This window comes from Akebia trifoliata, chromosome 3, assembly GCF_017979445.1.
Source record: "Akebia trifoliata isolate Shusen 1 chromosome 3, ASM1797944v1, whole genome shotgun sequence".
NCBI classification, from domain to species: Eukaryota; Viridiplantae; Streptophyta; class Magnoliopsida; order Ranunculales; family Lardizabalaceae; genus Akebia; species Akebia trifoliata.
The window spans coordinates 23,829,192-23,850,738 of record NC_141377.1 but is presented as its reverse complement, the minus strand read 5'-3'; the positions used below and the strand labels follow the sequence as shown (position 1 = coordinate 23,850,738).

At 34.2% G+C, this 21,547-nt stretch overlaps 1 long non-coding RNA gene across 1 annotated transcript; it reads right to left on the bottom strand.

The window, feature by feature from the left end:
- Positions 1 to 1,944: 1,944 nt before the first annotated feature.
- LOC147406172 (uncharacterized) lies at positions 1,945 to 2,780 on the bottom strand. Its single transcript, XR_015175774.1, has 2 exons — positions 2,491 to 2,780; positions 1,945 to 2,387 (listed from the first exon to the last, which is right to left on the bottom strand). It is a non-coding gene; the product is annotated as an uncharacterized LOC147406172 (long non-coding RNA).
- Between the last annotated feature and the right edge of the window lie 18,767 nt (positions 2,781 to 21,547).

Sequence of the window (21,547 nt, the reverse complement as noted above, 5' to 3'; positions counted from 1 at the left end):
AATCATCATCATCAATTTATGTTGGGTTTGTCAAACAAATCCTATGACAAAAAATGTACCAATTATTATATGATTATTCTTTGAATTCCATAAGACATGGAAGGATTTGAAAAAGCCCTGATTAGCTCCATGATCTAAAATCAATTATCAAAATTCCACCTGCAAGTATTTTCCAGACTGTCTAAAATAGAAACTATCAAATTAGAACTTAGGATTTCCAAATTAGAATCTGAAGTTTCCCAAATTAGAATTCAAAAAATATGTGTTGAATTCTCAAATTAGAAATTTCAAAAAGATACATTTTCAAAATAGAAAGTTTCAAAAAATGTAAATTTCTAAATTAGAAACTCCCAACTTTCCATAAATGTGAACCTTCTAAATATAAGGGAGCAGAATCTTCTAAATTGGAAAATTGATAAAATGAAATTCTCAAAATGGAAATTTACAAGTATGTGCCTTTCCCAAAATAGAAAATTATGCAATCTCCTATTGGAAGGTTTCCAAATATGAATTTTCCAATAACCTATAGATAATTTCTAAAAGGAGAATTGTATGAAAAAGAATTCTCAAATTGGAAGGTTATGGATTTGCCAAGAATCACCAAATTGAAAATTATTCAAAAACAGAGAATCCATGTTATCATAATTACCAAATTGGAGATCAACTAATACCAATGCATACAAAATTTTCAAGTCAAATAAATTCATATAATTCCTAAATTGACCTGAATGGGCACGCATACGTAATATTCAATTTTTCCAAAGCAATTATCTTCCGACGACATGCCTCTCAATTTTTTTGAAACAATTATCAATCAAGACATATATGCTCGTCATACTAAAATGTATTATCACATGGAATAGTTTTCGAATCATTACAAATCCCTTGTAAAAATCGTATAGGATCATCATGCGTAAATACAAGGATCGACTCATAACAAAGATGCATAAAAATATCAAAATAAAATAAAAATAACAAGACAAATATTCTCCTAATTCAAGCGATATGCAAAAATAAATAAAACTTAAAAAAATGAAAAATATTTCCCTAGTCCTATTAATACAAAGAATATAAAGAATAAAATAGACAAAAAAACTATATAACGTTGGAAATCTCTATCCTACCAATACGTGACATAAACAAAGAGAGAAATCGCAACAACTCTATTTCCCTAATCCCACCCATATGTGAAAAAGTAAGTCGGAGAGTAAACGAAAAGAGAGAGGAAAATAAAAAGATAAAAAAAAACAAGAATTAAACCAAACTAAACTTACCTCTGTGGGGACGATAAGGGCTGATTCCTTCATGTTCGATCCCAAAAAATTGCGACTATCCACTGTAGAAGACAAATGCAGCGAAAAGGCTGTTGCAAGGGCTGTAGCAGGGGTTGCACATTGCTGCATTGCAAGTTTTAGTGGGTATGGATACAACAAGGTTGCAAGGACGTTTTTTGCAGAGAGAAGGATTGAACAAAAGCAAAAAAACGTGAACCAAGGTTGGTGGGATGTGTTGTGGGTACTTGTAATGGAGATGGAGCAGCAATAGATGTTGGAGATAATAAAGGCTGAAGGAGAAGTTGTTGTAGAGGCTGACACTACGTCATAATGCGCTAAAAACGACTGTCCATGACAGTCGTTTTTTAAAAAACCGACTGCCCCTGCAGTCGGAATAGGGGTCGTTTTAAAAGGAGTGGTTTTTTAAATGCGACAGACCAAAACAGTCGGAAAAAACGACTGTCCAGGACAGTCGGAAAAAAACGACTGTCTTCAACAGTCGGAAAAAACGACAGTCAAAACGACTGTCTTTAACAGTCGTAAAAAACGACGGTTTTAGACAGTCGTAAAACTGTCGTTTTTTCCGACTGCTAAAGACAGTCGTTTTTCTGAATTTATAATAATAAAAAAAAATTTCTGAATTTTCAATTTGAAAAAATGGATCATTACATACATCGCAAATATTCTTTCAATCATTTGGTATAAGAAAGGTGCTAAAATACAAAATTAATCAAGAGAGGTACTATACATCGTTCTTTCAAGTCTCACTTCAATACGATCTAAACATAAAAGATTCTAAAAATACATATAAACTACTGATTAAACTTAGCCACCAAATTATCATTGTCATTGTCATCTTTGCTGCCACATGATTGAACTTTGCCACCACCACCAGATTCATACTTCTTCCCCAACACGATCAATTGCGGCTTGTCGTAACCAACAACCACACCAGCACCTTGAACTGCACGCAAGATGTTAATGAACTCTTCTACTTGATCGCCTCTCCAAATGTCGTCATCATCCTTCGACGCACTGTATCAATAGGGTATGAGGCCAGCCCAGCCCCAATTGTGATCCCCATCCCAATAGAAAACTTGCTTGGAAGCTATCCTGCAATCACCAAACACAATAGCACACATTGTCCAAACTGTAAACATATACAACCAATAATTACAAAAACCAAAATACTAATATTTCTTCTGTTTCTACTGACCTGCTTATCACCAACCAACAAAACTGGTTTTAGAGAATCATACATTCCAAAGTAGAGCCCACGGTACACAATAGAAATTATCAGCACTTTCTATACACAGATCTAACACATGTGTTCTCTGCCCAAGCCAGTCTTGCTATATCTTTCGCCATAGTTGTTCTATAATAAATAGGCTCTTCACATGCTAATGCCCTTAACCCACACCCATGTGTGGTCCTACATTGCTCTCTCAGGCATTTTACAGCCCTTTGGATTCAACAAGTACCAACACGCACCCGCCACCTATTCACATGTGAGAGGATGTTGAAGATGGCTGTGGAGGGGTGCTAGTACAGCAACCAGCAAAGAAGAAGAAGTTGCAGAGCGTTGTGGGTGCTATGGAATATAAGATTAATGGTTGGGCGTTGGTACAACCACCAATAGAAAGAGAGGAGGGCTGGGGCGTTGTAGAGCTATGGGGTGCTACTATAGTAGAGTTATGAGGAAGAAGAGAGGAGAGTTGTGTTGAGGACGTGGAGAAGGGAATAGGGCAGCGTTGCTGGGCTGTTGAAGGTACAACAGTCCAATGGAAAAGAAGACATGGAGTGGGAGAAGAGAGTATAGAAAGATGAGAGTGGAGAAAGAGAGAGCGTAGAGAGAGTCGAATGAGAGAAGAATAGATGTTCGTGGAGAGACGATCATTAAGGAGAGACGTCCCTAAGAGAATGTCTAGCCCCCTTGGCATTAGAGAAGAAGACGTGCTGGAAGAAGACGAAGTCAGAGAGAAACATCTCTCTTTAATAGAAATCCCACTTCTATTTTCATTTTTTTTCTCTTTATAATTCTTTTGATTTTCTTTCTCATTTTTTTTTGTTTTTACACGTATTTTCCTTCTCTTGTTATTTATTCCCCTTTAGGAGAACTATGGTGGGGCGATCCCATGCTACTCGTAGTTCATTAATTCTTCGATGCTTACGTCTTGATTAGTTGATTTTGGTTGTTTTGATTTAAAAAATTTGTTTTAAATTTTATTTGTTTAAATTTTGATTTCAATTTTATTGGTTTTAATTTGATTTCAATTTTTAGTTTGAGTTCTAATCGGCCACTTGATTTATTAGTTTTGTCGATCGATTTGAATTTGTAATTGAGTTTTACTTTCAATTTAATTGGTCGGTGAGAGTCCGATTTCAATTTTAATTCGTTTGTCGATTTTATTTTGATTTCGATTTGGATTTAATTTCTAATTTTAATTGTTTGATTTTGAATTAGATTTGAGTTTTAATTGTTTAATTTTGAATTAGATTTTAATTGTATAATTTTAAATTAGATTTTAAATTTTAATTGTTTAACTTTGAATTAGATTTTAATTGTTTAATTTTGAATTAGATTTTAAATTTTAATTGTTTAATTTTAAATTAGATTTTAATTGTTTAATTTTGAATTTGAGTTGTTTAATTTTTAAAATTAATCTTATTTTTAGTTTAGATTGGATTTTTATCTGGATTTTAATTTTTATTATATTTTCCTAAGGATCGGGATCACTAAGTTGAATTTGGAGGTTGAGGGGTATTTCGATCATTTTTATGATTTTTCTTAAATTTCTCTATTTTTGTCGGTTTGCGTCCTGTTAGACTCGAAATCATGTTCTAAGTGCAATGGAGGTACTTTTGAGGTCTTTAGGAAGTCCAAAATTTATAAAGGACATTTTTGTCATTTTGTCAATTTTTGCAGATTTTTTACGAATTTTAATGTGAAGTTTCTTTCAGTTTTGACGTGATTATTTCTACATTTCAAAGTCGTATTTTTCTTGCGTGGCGAGGTCTCCAGGTTATCGAACTGTGTAGCGAACCTAAGCGTGCGTGCTTGCTAAATTGGGTGTAACGTGTGGCGATTCTAAGCGTGCGAAAATTTCTATGTCGAGTTGTAGCGAGTAGGGGGGTGAAAAGATTGGGAATGAGAAAAGTCAGAAACAGTACTCACAAGCCTTCGAGTTCTTTGCGATCATCATTAAGAATTCACGGTAATTAGATGACGAATTGTCGAATTAAGTAGATGCAAAAATGGGGTGTCTACACTACCTAGACCTTTTAATAATAAAGCTTAATCTAGGGTGGCCGTTAAGAGGTCTAGAGATCTTTAAGAAATCCGATCTATGATCTTAAATGACCTTTAAGAAGTCCAAAGGTCTTTGAGAGACTTGAATTATAGAAGGAAATGCAAGTAATTTGACTTTTAAGAAGTCCAAAGGTCTTTGAGAGACTCAAATTATGAAAGAAAATGCAAGATTCAAAATTCGAGTTATAAAAATGAAGATTGGTCCCTATCTAGACCTTCTAACATTAAAACTCTATCTAAGATGACCTTTAAAAGGTTTAGAGATCTTTAAGAGATCCAATCTACAATCGTAAATGACATTTAAGAGGTCGAAAAGGTCTTTGATAGAGTCAAACTACAAAAATGCCTCAAATGTAGGAAACGTAAAGGAAAAGTTCTCTTATATAAGTGTTATGCAAGGATTTTTGAGTTGGGTGCCTTGACTATATGAGGCAAAACCTGGAAGACCTTAAAAAAGGTTCATTTTATAAGGTCGTCTTACTCTTGAACCTTGGAAGTGGGTATCTCGAATGTATGAGATTTGAACTTGAAAGGTCTTGAAATAGGTTTGTTGTATATGGCTATTTTGCCCTTGAACCTTGGAAATAGGTATCTCGGCTATATGAGATTTGACATGATTTTTTTATATGATTGAGCCTTGAGGTTCTAATAAACCTACAACAGATAAAGATTGGTTGTATGCACTACCCTTCTCCGCCAAGGATTATTGGGGTAACCTACATGTGGGGTTGATCATGAGAGGTTCTAACAAACCTAAAATAGATGAGGATTGATATGTTTCCCAAGAATCTTGAAGTTCTAAAGAAGAGAGAGTAGAGTTATATCCTATGGATTGAGATGGAAAGCTTTTCACCCCCACTTTGGATTAAAGTGTAACTTAGATTTAGGGATTCGAGTTGGATTTGAAATGATGAGTACTTCTAGACCTATAAATGCACCTAGGTCTAAAGAATTAGTATCTTAATTCTAATTTGGAAATAACTCCACGAATCCTAGAAGTTGGTATAGTCGAGATGCGACACAGATTCCTAACTTTTTTTTGGATTTTCTAAATTTTAACTATTCGATTAGGTTCACCTAAGAAAGGATTGACTACTTAAATGCATAGGAAAACCTAGGATGATTGTACTGATGATATTGAGTCTTAATCCTATATTTGAGAAAATTCAAAATACTTCGATGGACCTAAAGTTTGAACCTAAGATCAAGGTTACCTTCGATACTAGCGAAAACTTGATTCAACTCTAAGTGGGAATGTGAAGATACATTAGATTTGGATTTAAACTTATTACAAGAAGTCAAAAGAATGGGAACAGGAGTAAGTTTTGTTCCAGTCCATGGGTGAACTTCAAACTAGGCTAAATAGTTCTGGCCGAGGGTAAAGGTAGATAATACCAAAAACCTCCTTTGATCGTAGGAGGGGCTAATCCAGGATACAATATTGCCTGATTGTAGGTCAGGTACGGCTACACAAAAATTTTACCCAGGCCATGGGTCAGGTATAGCCAGGCAAAAGTTTTACCTTAGCTAAGGATAAGGTATGGTGTAAAACCACTAATTTTTTATTCGTATCTCGAGGAAAAATATAATAGTGGAATTTTGAGAAAATACTAAAAGTGGGATTTAGGGTGAAATTGTAAGCAAAAGTTTTACCTTGACCAAGGGTAAGGTATGGTGCAAAACCCCTAATTTTTTATTTGTATCTCAAGGAATAATATAATAGTGGAATTTTGAGAAAATACTAAAAGTTGGATTTAGGGTGAAATTGTAAGATTCTATTTTGGCCATTTTTAATGAACTCTGACCTCACCATTAAATTCAAAATGGTTTGAAAATATACCTTAGCCTATAAGCATGCTCAAATGCGAGTCCGAATAGAAAAGTTGTACAATCCTCAATTATAGAGTCGGACCAAGCTAAAATAATGACTTTTTGTTAAAGTAAATTTTTTAAAAATTTGATCATACCTTGGGTTCATAACAAAAAATTATTGAAAATGGACTATTTACTTGTCATTTTTTGAGCCCAAAAAGTTTAATTATCGTCAAAAACGAAAACGACGTCAATTTTAGGGTCTCATTGGGCCAAAAAAATAATTTTTTTTCTAAAGACATAATTTGTAGAATTTGACTATACCATTAGATCTAAAATAAAAAATTAGACAAAATAAAGTATTCATTCGTCACTTTTGGAGTCCAGACGGTCAAGTTATCGTCGAACGAAGCAATAGGAAAAATATTGATTTCGTCCCACATTTATATAAATAATTTTTTTTATTATAAAAACACTACTCATCTTCCAAATTCATCCAAAAACCAGCCAACGAGTTTTAAAAAAAAAAGGGTTTCTTCCCAATTTTCAAATTTCGATTTGTCGCGAACGGTTCGTCTTCGACCGCCGACGCAGAAGGGAGAAACGTTCGCAGCCTCGTTTTCTACAAAATCCACCCAAGTTCCTTCCGTTTTCTTGTCTTTTTTACTCTGTATCGTAAAAAATCAGTCGTATATATATACGAGGATTTCGTAACTTTGACCTCGGATTTCATCTGTTTTAGGGTCAACTGTCATCTGTCGCAGAAGAGAAAAAGGACGACGACGTCAAGATCTTCGAAACCACCTAGTTAAACTCAAAAATCAATCGTCTCGAAGTTCGATCCACCTCGATATTTATGCCGATCATCTTGGTTTTCGTGCACGCACTTCGATCCTTTCGCACAAAGATTGTAAGAAACTCTCAATTTCTATTAGTAATCGTAGATTGAGAAAATTGCATTTAAGATTTTATTAAAAATTTGAGATGTGTTTCTAAAAATAAAGAATTCTTTTTTGTTATTTCAAATTCACACCAGAACTTTTATGTTTGATATGTTTTACTGTATTTTATAACAAAATGTACGTGAGTAGGATATCTCACTGAGTTATTTTCGTCAGTTAGGAGTGCACTGATCGGACCATGTTTTGATATAAGTTTTGTATTTTTCAATGTTATTAGTAAAAATGAATTTCATAGTTGAAAAAATGATTTAATATTCAATGAACTCATATTGAGTTGATTATTATCAAAAAGTGAATATTTTATTCAATAGATTGAGAATTACGAAAATTTAAAAATGGGATAAAACGGTGAAATGTCGGAATCACACCCGAGGGGTGATGTCTGCATTTTACATCCGAAAATATGGGATGTCACACCCTATGCACGTGCCAAACTTGGCCCGTGATCAACTGGGATAGGGTATGGTAGCAGTGTTACACATGGCAGGCTCCATTAGTAGACACGTGGCTGAGGGTGGGAAATACGACTGAGGAATGATGTTTGCATTTTACATTGTTGTGTTGGTAGACACCTCATTTTTGCGTCTGCCTGATTAATCAACTCGTCAACCCGATTGCAACGATTCCCAATGATGGATGTTTATTCCATTGCTTTATTTTGTTACCAAATATGTTTCAAAAATCCGGATAAGGTATCTCGAACTGACAAAACCTTAGAAACCACGCTACGCTAGGAAAATATGAACCCAGAAACATAGAAATTATCATCTTGCAGACCCAAAAAGAAGCTTCATGATAAAAATCACTAAAAATTGACCAAATTATCAAAATACCCCTAACATCAAAACAACCCTAGAGCCTACGTTACGATTAGGAAAACCCTTTCAAACACATAAAACAACAAATTGAAACCAAATAAATCACTTCGCCAATTTTCACAAAATTCAACAAAATTACGAAAATGCCCCTCATAAAGTTCACAACCTTTTCACACAAAAAATTTCATAAATGACACAAACTAATATTTTTATTGAATTCCTTATGAAAAATCGATTCTAAAACATCCTAGAATATTAAAAAGCGACTTAAAACGTGAAAAGTCCTCTCTGGGGGTAAAACGGTAATTTCACAATTTTAATAATTAAAATTTTCAAAATTAATAAATAAAACATTAAATAATTAAAGTGAAACATTAATGAAATTAATTTAAAATTTTGAACTAAAAAAATCGATCAATCGGGCTCTCATGAAAAATTGTTGAGGGTTCGTGAGATATTTCTTTAAGAACCCCTTCATTTGGGGGTCCAAAGAATTAAAGATATAATAGAGGGGGGTTCTCCAAAAATTTAAAGTCAATAAAGCAAGACTAAAGTCAATGTATTAAAGTCAATCAAGTAAGACTAAAGTCAAAATTAAAGTCAATTAAGCAAGACTAAAGTCAAGATATTAAAAGTCAATCAATTAAGACTAAAGTCAAAATATTAAAAGTCAATCAAATAAGATCAAAAGTCAAAATCCTAATAGAGTTCTAATTAAATAATAACTCTATTTAATAGAGTTCTAACTAAAACACAACTCCACCTAAAACAATTCTAATTAAAACACAACTCTACCAAAAACAAGTCCAACTAAAACACAACTCTAACAAAAAGAACTCTAATTAAACACTAACTCTATCTAAATCTACCCTTAAAAAAATCTATAAATAGAGGTCCTCAGAACCTATTTTCATATAAAATCAAAAACCCTAAGAGAAGTAGGTCAAAAAGCCTCCCTAGCCTCCCATAAACCCTAGTTTTGAAGTCCCAACTCCTTACCTAACACCCATACTTCAATTTTAGCCTTAAAAACACCTAGAAGCCTGTCAAAAAGACATAAAAATCGATAACAAAATTCAAAGAATCCAGATTTAAGGAAGAGATACCTTACCTCGGAGATCCGAAATCAGATCCGGAGACAGAACGAAGTAAGGAGAACGGTACAAGGAGCAGTTTTATTGAATCTGAGGGAATAGAACCGTTCAAAGGTAAAGTCTCTTTTATTTTTTTTCCTTTCTTTTTCTATCTAGGTTTTTGTTAGCAATGTAGACTTATTTGGGTTAAGAAGAGACCGGCATTGGCCGGGCGGGGTTGGTACCTAACACCTTCCAACCCCGTAATGTGATCCCCGGATTCAGTTTTTCTTTAGTAGATTGGTCTCTTTATCCGTTTAGAGTCATTGATCGGTTCCTAGACCATAATAACTAGGTGGCGATTCCCAAACCTCAAGGGTCAAAAGCAGATCCGCACACCCCGCGTATCCAGTGCGCTTTCAGTGACAACTCCACTGGGGACTATTGAGGATCAGACTTGAAAAGCCCCAAGTATGGGAGCATTGCCAGTAGGACCTAGTTTTTTATTTTATTTTATTTTATTTTTAGTTATTTATTTTTTTTATTTTAATTTTTATCATTCTTTTGGCTCTATTGGTTATCATTGATTGGGATGTTAAATATTTTTGTTTGGCACATTTTTGTTATGGTTCAATTTGGGGACATTCAGAATGACCCTAAATAATGCAGGATATCAAAGGTTAATGACATGAGGAATGACCCATTTTTTTATTTGAATTATTTTTAGGTCTGTATTATCATTTAGTAGTATCTTTTGGTTCAATTTTGGAAACTTTGTTTTGGCGCTTTTTTTTTTATGGTTCAATTAAGAGTCACTCTTTGATAACCCTAAATAATGAAATATTTAAATTGACATATAAATTGAGGATTAGATAATGTTAGCAGTAAATTGATGAGATATGGGGTGATAGCTTTTTTTTATTATAAAAAAAAAGAAAATAAAAACAAAACGTTTTAAAAAAAATATATTTAAAAAATTAAAAAAAATTAAATATAATATTTAAAAATAATAATAAATAATAATAAATGAACATTAAAAAAAATAAAAACCGTTTAAAAAAGAATAAAAAAAAACTTTTAAAAAAAAATAAAAAATAAGAACTTTTAAAAAAAAATAAAAAATAAAAAATTTTAAAATAAAAAAAATGTTAAAAAAACAAAAAATAAAAATAAAAATAAAAATAAAAAACGTTAAAAAACAACAAAAAAAACGTTAAAAAAAGGGGTTAAAAAAAACATTAAAAAAACATTAAAAAAAATAAAAACGTTTAAATAAAAAATTAAAAAATAAAAAACGTTAAAATAAAAAAAAATTAAAAAAAAACATTAAAAAACAACAAAAAAAAACATTAAAAAAAAAGTAAAAAAATAAAAAACGTTAAAAAAAAAACTTAAAAAAATTAAAAAATAAAAAATAAAAAATAAAAAAAAAACAATGTTTTTAAAAAATTAAAAAATTAAAAAAAAAGTTAAAAACAAATTAAAAAAAACAAAAAACGGAAAACAAAAAAACGTTAAAAAAAATTAAAAATTAAAATTTTTAAAAAAATGTTTGGATTAAAAAAAAAATTGTTTGGATTAAAAAATAAAAAATAAAAAATTCTCTTCCATGCTTATTCTAATGTTGGATCATATTGATTATTTTTGTGCTATAAGTTTTTGTGCATCTAACATGCTATGATCTTGATATACATATCCTTGATGTACATGCCTTGATTCGATCTTTGATGTTATGAATATTATATGTATTTTTTGATCAATAATTGGAATTCATACTCTTGTGATTGGGTCTGGCCTATAGGCCCATTTATCTATAAAAAAAACCCGGGCACACCCACCCTACTTTGCACACACCACTAGCACGTTTATATTATTGCATTGTACGTTGCACATCCTATATAGCCAACGTGGCACTAGTGCGTGGCCCGATCTCTTCGGAGATGCGACGTCATTCATGAAAACCACAACTCCAGTCACGTACCTTAGGGTATCTCAAACTGAGGCATCAATACCGTCTGATCAGGTGATTCTGAGAGGTATATTGATGTACCCAGGCTGGAGCGACCTGAGCCTTTGACCTATTGTGAGCCACACAGTCTCATGTCCCGATTGCCAACGTAGTACTAGTACGTGGTCGGTCCCCTCGTGGGATGCCAAACCATTTATGAAAGCTACAACTCTTGACTCGTATGTAAAAGATAATCTAAGTATATCAATTGCACTTCTTGGTCAAAATCGGTGCCTAAACAAGATCTTGCCCCGCGGTACCCTACTGTACGAGGGGGATAGACTACGTCTATTCTAGAGGAGAGGTATTTAAGTGGGCCCTTACTCAGCATCGTGCGCCACCTCTGAACTGGAGATCAAACTGGATGTTTTTGACTTCAGAGAAGTGAGTTGAGGTTTTAGATTATCACCTATACGGTATATCAAACCAAGTCACCACGTATCGAGAGGTATATAGGTGTATTTGGGCAAGGGTGGCCAGATAAAATGCATTGCACGTAGTAAGCTTAGAGTCTAGAAACCTTCCTTGTAGGTTACGACCCGAACTGACAGATAAGTGGGTGAACTAATTTAGACTGATCAAACAAAACCCGTAATATCGGTCCGATCCAATCGGTGAAATGTACCGATTAAGTTGAACCACTTAAATCAGTTAGCCCAATTGACAAATGGATCAAACTGATCAATACCAAATCAGTTGGACTAATTGATTTCACTTTTAAAGATCCAGACCACTTTGTATAGAAAGATTCGATCTTAGGATCAAATTAATTTGTCTAATCAAAGGTTCAATCCCAATCAGGGGTAGACCCGCGTCTAACCTTTCTCACTTTCTTGGTCACTATAGACTTATAGTGCATTTGGATTCGATATTTTTCACTGGACTTGGGCTATTCTATATCGAAACTTTAATCATGTGGTTAAGAGCCAAACCTTTAGAGTTAATGGTTAACCTTGGTTCACTTCCAATCAAGTGATAATTGGTCCTAAACGTTCTAAACCTCCATCTGTACCACTTTGGGTCCGTGAAAATAGTCGTCTTTCCAGAGTACCATTGCCAAGTAGTCAGTCTTTGCCACAAAGAGAAACGAGTACCATGGATGAAGCTGCACTCCGTCAGATTTTAGAATCTTTTCAAGCACAGATTATTGCTTCTGTCCAAACACAAATTGAATCCATGAAATTTTAAAAGGGAAAAGATAAAGCTATAGAACCTCAGGATGTGTTTGACCTCGTTGAAAACCAAGAAGATGATCAGTTACACGTCGACCCCTGTCCTAGCTCATCGAATAACTCAGGTTGAAATTGCTTTGAAGAATATTAAAGATCTTGATGATCTTACTCTTGGATTAGGGGCAATGACCTTGTTTCCCACGGTCCGCCTGCTAGAGAAGTTCACAATGCCAGATATGGAGAAGTTTGACGGTATTGGATGCCCTAGGACTTACTTAAAAGTATATGTCGGTATCATGCAATCTCAGGGTTTGAGTGAAGAACAGATGGCACAACTCTTTCAAAGAACCCTTACAGGTCTTGCCCTACGCTGGTTAATGTCATTCGATTCATCTCGGGTAAGAACATGGCATGAATTGATTAAGGAGTTATTGGTCGGTATTCATTCAACACGGATATTGAACTTACAAGAAGAGACCTAGAAACTACTAAACAGAAACCCGGAGAAACTTTCACTGAGTTCATTGCTCGATGGAGAGCTAAAGTCGCTCAATTGTAGGACCGACCTCAAGAGAAGGAACAAGTCAAGATTATCCTCAGGAATCTCACTCCAAATTATGCCAAGTACTTGATACCTCAGTACCTTCCTACTTTTCAATCCCTCCTTGAAGCTGGAAATCAAGTTGAGGATGCTATTCTTCGGGACTTTTTGGTAACTCGTCTGAGTCAAAACCCAAACATTTCAAACCTAATGTCAATTTCTTACAAGTGGCCAACACCTCCTTCGCACTATCTCCTCAAGTTACTCAGCCTTCACAAACTGAGCCTAAGAGACAGTTTGTCAATCTTGGAATGTCCCTTAGTGTTGCTTATCAAAAATTGATGAAAAGGGGATTGCTAACGCTTTTACAACCTAAACATTTGCCTAATCCTCTTCCTCCAAACATGGATAATGGACAATTCTATGAATTCCATCAGATGCCTGGTCATGTTCTTGATAGGTGTATTACTCTCCGTCTTGCTATCCAAGACTTGATTGAACAAGGAAAGGTTACCATATCCACTCCTACCGCACCCAAGACGCTAAGACCTACAGTGGATTTACCATGTTTTTCACTCAAAAGAGGATAGTTTTCATTCATAAGAGAATAAAAGATTTTCTCAAAGTTTTAGAAGAGTTGAATAGTCAAAAAACTCAATCATACTCGATTTCACAAAAGAAGACTGAAGAATATTTATTCTCAAAAGAAAACCTTACTTGACAGAGCAATCCATATATCGAATTCCTGAAACTTTGATCAAGTCAAGCAGCATTCACCAAAGGAGGCCTCCTTTGGTCGAACCATTTCCCTATCTTACCAAAAAAAAAAACTTTCTTTAGCCCTCGCAGCCTTTAAAAAAAAAATAGCCTCTTCTTTCTAAATCACATCGACTAACCTTGGGAGCGAATCTTAGTATGAACTACGTTTTGACTTGATCCCAAAAGAAAAAAAAATATTTGGGGTTCATAGGCAACCTGAGAAGTTACTTCAGGCCCGGTCATGTAAAAAAAAAATTTATTCTCTTAGAAAAAGTGTCATCCAAAAGGAAAATCCCATATTAAAAGGTTCAAAAGAAGATAATGTCAAACTAGGGGCATTTAAAAAAAAAGAAGGAAAAGAATGCCAAACTAGGGGCATTAGAAAAAAGAGTCAAGAATTTATAGAAAATAATATTAGACTAGGGGCATTTTGGGAAGTCGAGCCTTTTACCCTTTCTTTCTAAACCATGTCCTAAGCCCACCTATTAAGTCCTCCTGAATGCTAATTGACTCGGTTAAGGTGTAGGGAACCAAGAAGTTGTCGAGTTGGTCATTTAAGATCATCAAGAAAAAAGAAAAACCCGCTAAGTCGAAAATCCGAAAAGGCGACTTAGGCAAAATTTAGGGCATAGCCATAAAAGAGAAAGCCTGCTAGGTTGAAAACTTGAAAAGAGGACCTAAACAAAAATCAAGGCATCATCAGAAAAAGAAAAACAAAGTCCGCTAGATTGAAAACCTAAAGAGGCGATCTAGGCAAAAATTAAGACATCATCAAATGGGAGGAAATGTCTCATCAACAAGAAAAATTCAGAAGGAAGCTTTTGTGCAGAAACTAGAAAATGCAGAACCATTCAAGCCACAATATTCATTTTTCAGCCAAGAGCTCACATCCGACGAAGACAATGTTGAAGTCGAAATAATCAAAAGTCATCTTGAACATTGTAGGATCTTCAAAAGTATGTTTACTTGCTCAAGTGTTCGCTAATGGAAGATGTAGAATCATCAACCACTTTGAAGAGAAAGATCTTCTATTCTAATATTTATCAAGATTTTTTAAGTCCAGCTCAAGCATTTCTCAAAAATAATGATCAATTCTTTATTGCACATATGATAATCTTAAGAGTCTTAAATTTAAGAGAATGTCGGTTTTTCTATCTATCATACATCAGAGTCCATATTTTTCAAGCGTAATCTATTCTATCAGTCGTAGTCAAGTCTGAGTTAAAGCTAATCTTGAAACTAGGGGCATTTTTGAAGATCATTTAATTCCAAAATTTTTGTTCTCAATCAAATGATAAAAAGAAAATCATACAAAAGCTTAGAAGTTCGACGAAGTCCAATGATAATTACGAATCCATATGCATGATAAGCCAATAAAGGCCTGATCTTTCAAACTTTGAGTTCGATTTTGAATCATAGAATGAATTAATAGGATTGTTTAAGTTCCTATAAATCTAAGCCTGAGAAACGTGGCTTAGTAAGTTCGAGTCCGAGAAACGAGACTCCAACTTTTTGAATCATAGAATGAATAGGCTTTTTGAAGTGCCTACAAACCTAAGTTCGAGTCCGAGAAACGAGACTCCAACTTTTTGAATCATAGAATGAATAGGCTTTTTGAAGTGCCTACAAACCTAAGTTCGAGTCCGAGAAACGAGACTCAAACTTTTTGAATCATAGAATGAATAGGCTTTTTGAAGTACCTACAAACTTAAGTTCGATTCCGAGAAACAGACTCCAACTTTTTGAATCATATAATGAATAGGCTTTTTGAAGTGCCTATAAAGTTAAAATCGAGTCTGAGAAACGAGACTCCAACTTTTTGAATCATACAATGAATAGGCTTTTTGAAGTGCCTATAAACATAAGTTCGAGTCCAAGAAACGAAACTCCAATTTTTTGAATCATAGAAGGAGTAAGTTATTTGAAGTGCTTACAAACCTAAGTTTGAGTCCGAGAAATGAAACTCCAACTTTTTGAATCATAGAATGAATAGGTTTTTTAAAGTGCCTATAAACCTTAGTTCGAGTTTGAGAAACGAGACTCAAACTTTTTCGAACTCTAAAAAAGAATTTCAAATAGGATTTAACGAAGTTCCTACAATGTTATAACTCCAATTACATCATTGTTCAACCTTGCCATGATTGCTTTCGCTGCATAAACATATTTATATTTTGAATCATTATTGTCAGTGAGAGAAGATCTCTAGGACCTGACACATTTTATTCAGTAATCATCACACAATTGCACACACGTGCATTTTTGCATTAGTTAGGGAGAATTTTCTAAAAATTCAGGAATCTGATACTGCCAGTGAGAGCTCGCGCTTGAGTACCTGACAACCTTTTAGTTCGGGGAGAGTTTTACGCTCAAGGATTCGAACACCCTGACGAATTACTAAATCAGGCTGTAAAATTAACTGTCACTAGCTTTGGCATTCAGATATCGCACTATCTACCGAAATAGATTTGCTATCTAGTTTGCTTCAACCCTCTGCCAAAGAGGGGCATCTGTAGACACCTCATTTTTGCGTCCGCTTGATTAATCAACTCGTCAACCCGACCGCAACGATTCCCAATGATGGATGTTTATTCCATTGCTTTATTTTGTTACTAGATATGTTTCAGAAATCCGGATGAGGTATCTCGAACTGACAAAACCTTAGAAACCATGCTACGCTAGGAAAATATGACCCCAGAAATATAGAAATCATCATCTTGCAGACCCAAAAAGAAGCTTCACGATAAAAATCACTAAAAATTGACCAAATTACCAAAATACCCCTAACATCAAAACAACCCTAGAGCCTACATTACGATTAGGAAAACCCTTTCGAACACATAAAACAATAAATAAAAATCAAATAAATCACTTCGCCAATTTTCACAAAATTTAAAAAAATTACGAAAATACCCCTCATAAAGTTCACAATCATTTCACACAAAAAATTTCATAAATGACACAAACTAATATTTTCATTGAATTCCTTATGAAAAATCGATTCTAAAACATCCTAGAGCTTTAAAAACCGACTTAAAACATGAAAAGTCCTCTCTAGGGGTAAAACGGTAATTTCACAATTTTAATAATTAAAATTTTCGAAATTAATAAAGAAAATCTTAAATAATTAAAGTGAAACATTAATGAAATTAATTTAAAATTTTGAACTAAAAATATCGATCAATTGGGCTCTCATGAAAAATTGTTGAGGGTTCGTGAGATATTTCTTTAAGGACCCCTCCATTTGGGGGTCCAAAGAATTAAAGATATAATAGAGGGGGGTTATCCAAAAATTTAAAGTCAATAAAGCAAGACTAAAGTCAAGGTATTAAAGTCAATCAAGTAAGACTAAAGTCAAAATTAAAGTCAATTAAGCAAGACTAAAGTCAAGATATTAAAAGTCAATCAATTAAGACTAAAGTCAAATATTAAAAGTCAATCAAATAAGATCAAAAGTCAAAATCCTAATAGAGTTCTAATTAAATAATAACTCTATTTAATAGAGTTCTAACTAAAACACAACTCCACCTAAAACAATTCTAATTAAAATACAACTCTACCAAAAACAAGTCCAACTAAAACACAACTTTAACTAAAAGAACTCTAATTAAACACTAACTCTATCTAAATCTACCTTTAAAAAAATCTATAAATAGAGGTCCTCACACCCTATTTTCATATAAAATCAAAAACCCTAAGAGAAGTAGGTCAAAAAGCCTCCCTAGCCTCCCATAAACCCTAGTTTTGAAGTCCCAACTCCTTACCTAACACCCATACTTCGATTTTAGCCTTAAAAACACCTAGAAGCCCTTCAAAAACACCCAAAAATCGATAACAAAATTTGAAGAATCTAGATCTAAGAAAGAGATACCTTACCTCGGAGATCCGAAATCAGATCCGGAGACAGAACGAAGTAAGGAGAACGGTACAAGGAGCAGTTTTATTGAATCTGAGGGAATAGAACCATTCAAAGGTAAAATCTCTTTTATTTTTTTTCCTTTCTTTTTCTATCTAGGTTTTTGTTAGCAATGTAGACTTATTTGGGTTAAGAAGAGACCGGCATTGGCCGGGCGAGGTTGGTGCCTAACACCTTCCAACCCCGTAATGTGATCCCCGGATTCAATTTTTCTTTAGTAGATTGGTCTCTTTATCTATTTTGAGTCATTGATCGGTTCCTAGACCATAATAACTAGGTGGCGACTCCCAAACCTCAAGGGTCAAAAGCGGATCCGCGCACCCCGCGGATCGAGGGCGCTTTCAGTGTTGTGTGTAGGTAAGTGAACGAATATCTAGGAATAATGTTACTTGTTGCATGTTTATTTACTTTCTGTTAGCACGATGAGTTGTTTAAGTTTCCGTTCTGTTATTTATTTTAGGCCGGGTGGCCACAGTTGCATGGTAGGAAATTGCATATCCATTCTCAACCTTGTATTGTTAATTTCTTTTTTGTTTTCAAATGAAAATAATATATATATGTAGTTATTTTGTAAGCTATTAAAGAGTTTGTGAATACTTGAAGGGATAGTGCGTCATATCATCCAGAGTGGTGTACTATCCCAAGATGTACGGTAGGGACTACCAAGCTCATACGTGGTATAGGACGCGTATGAGAGTAGAGTCACAACTGGAATCTGGGTTTATTCCTCTCTATCTTTATCAATGAACTTGTAATGTAAAGGTGATCGTATATGAATGGTTTGTATATTTGGGAATCACATGCACGCTTGATAGGCATAGATGAAGATGATTAATCAGTAATCACTTACAATCTATATTAGTTAAACATTTTGACACATCGAAAAGAGACCCATTGTTTATGATCACGTCAAATGGCCAACCTGAGCCGGATAAATGGTTAACCAAGTGTGCTAAGTGCAGCGATCGACCAGAAAATCAAGAATTAAAAACCAGTAAAGAATATGAAACATCATATCCCGACTGGGAGCAATCCAATCGTGACTTCTAACTCTCTAATTCCACTACTCCACCATTCTGTATTATGTATGTGTTACATTATTTTGATATATAAAATGAAATGCATGTTTAATGTTTTCAATTGATTAATTAGATTTGTATATAAAGAAAATACTATAGTAAGTACTGTGGATTGATGTAATGTTAGTTTTAAAATGTTTAGTTGCTCATCCCTAGCTATATGTACCAGTTTATCATACTTTCTTCTATAAAAGTTTATATTATGAAAATGATTCAGTATGCTTATTTGTTCATATTAGGAGGGGTTATTGGCAAAAATTGTTTGTTTCCCTACTAGGTAACCATTGTTACTCACCCTTTCCTTCCTATTTTTTTTAGTTTCAGAGCCTACAATTAGCAAGGTGGGCATAGAACCAGTAAGTGGGGACCATCTTGTGGGTCAGATAGACGATAATAATCCATTACCTGGTGAGTACTAGGGTTATTACCCCTAGTGGTGTTAGTTAGACCAAAAGTATCATAGATTTTGTTCTTAGCGTTAGGACTTTTGTTAAAAGTGAAAATTTTTTGTATAATCCCGTGTATAAATTTCTTTTTCCATACTCTGATCTATCATACATTATTAGATGTATATAGGCTTCCCTTAGTTTTCTATTTTGTATGTCTATATGCAGGATTGTATGTAGTTTATCAAGTTCAGGTTTACCGCCTTGGAATACTAACATAAACAGAGGAGACCATGTCGAAATTTCTAGGCGCCACCTAATGCCTCGAGATTTGACATGAGGATTTGTGTTAGCGTTTGGCGAGGTGCCACATCAACAACAGAAAACCCTAATTATAGACATAGTTCGATCATGGTGTCTAGGGCATCCGATTGTTCAACTCGTTCAGGTTTTCTTGAACTCTCGATTTTTTCATCTTGAAATATTTTCTTCATCTCTGATTTATGGAATCGACAAAACCTGCTACAAAAATTTGATATTTTTACCTCCATTGAAATTTAATTTGATTTGAATTTTATATAAAAATTGAATCAATGGATTTTATGGCTGATAGTTGTTTTCACTCTATTCTCTATCTCTATAGCCTAGAAGAACAATCAGTTATAGGATACCGAATTCATGACTTGATGTCATAGGATTCAATCATTTTTTTTTCACGAATCACTGTATATTTGATCGAGTTTTGTGAAAATTTTGTAAGTTTTTAATTGAGATGTCTATAAACTTTTTTCGAAACACATGTTGCAGGATAATTCTGCTGTAAGTATTATAATATGCATAATACTTGATTTCTCAATTGTTCTCTCCTAAAAAAAAAAAAAAAAACAAAAAATTTGTGTGGGTTGGTTGTTGTGACAGCAACATGTGAGTTGTGTGGGGGTAGTGGTAAAAAAACAATTATGCAAGTTGTGTGTGCTTGCAGCAACCATGTCAAAAAAAAACTTGCTGATTGGCCCTCCTTGATGTTAAGAAGAGATTTTTTTCTATTGGCACACAAATTTTTACTCATAGCATTGCATTAAGACTTTGCTTTTGATTCCAAAAGTAGTTGGGGTGGCAACATATTTTTTTTCCTTTCTAAGGGGTGTTTTTAGTTTTTTCAATTAGTAATAGTTTTGTTCTTTTTTTTTTTTTAAAGGGGTTCCTTTTAAAAAAAAAATCAATTTCTTTAAAATAAAATAGAAAGGTTTTTTTTTTGTTGCTTGGCAAAATAAAAATCCATTCGTTTTTATAAAAAAAAATTCATTCCTCATCTCAACAATTCAATATTCTATTCTCAATTCAATAGTCTGTGAGAATCTCAATTTGTGTAGGGTCACCCAAAATAACTCTTGATTGGACCATATAAATAAATATTTTTAGAATTGTATGCTTGCTTCAACGATCGAACCCGATTATTGATCTTTGTGTTAATTGCTTATCTAAGATTGCCATGATCTTGATTGAGATGTATGATGTGTTTGTTTCGATTTTATTTAAAATCTAATAAGCTTTGATTATCTTGATTAGCATTTATGTGGTATCAATGTATGGTGATATGATCAGACCTATGGGCCCATTTGTTTGAAAAAGGCCTCGGGCGCACCCCACCCTGCTTTGCAAGTTTGCATGTCCCATATTGCCAACATGGCACTAGTGCGTGGCTCTGGTCTCTTGGGAGATGCGACGTCATTCATGAAAACCACAACTCCAGTTACGTACCTTAGGGTATATTAAATTGGGGCATCAGTACCGTCTGATCAGGTGACTCTGAAAGGTATATCGATGCACCCAGGCTGGAACGACCTGAGCCTTTGGCCTATTGTAAGCCGCACAGGCACATGTCCCGTTTGCCAACTTAGTTCTAGTACGTGGTCGGTCCCCTCGTGGGATGCCAAACCATTTATGAAAGCTACAACTCTTGACTCGTACCCATAGGTATATTAAAGATAATATAAGTACATCAATAGCACTTCTTGGTCAAAATCAATGTCTAAGCGAGATCCTACTCTAATGTAATACGATATTAAGAGGATAGACTACGTCTATTCTAGAAAAGAGCTGATTTAAGAGTGCCTTTGCTCAAGTATCGCACGCCACCTCTGATCTGGGTATTAAACTGGTTGCTTATGGCATCAGAGAAGTGGGTTGAAGTTTTAGATTATCACCTATACGGTATATCAAACCAAGTCACCACGTACTGTCTGATTGAGTATGCTCGAGAGGTTATATGTGTGGTGGCCAGATAAAATTGCTTTGCACGTAGTAAGCTTAGAGTCTAGAAACCTCCCCTATAGGTCACGACTCGAACTTATCGTGGGTGTTCCAGGATTGTTTATTAGGACCTTGTAATTGACAAGATCAGAATGTATGGTTGACCTCAAGAATCAAGATTTTTTAA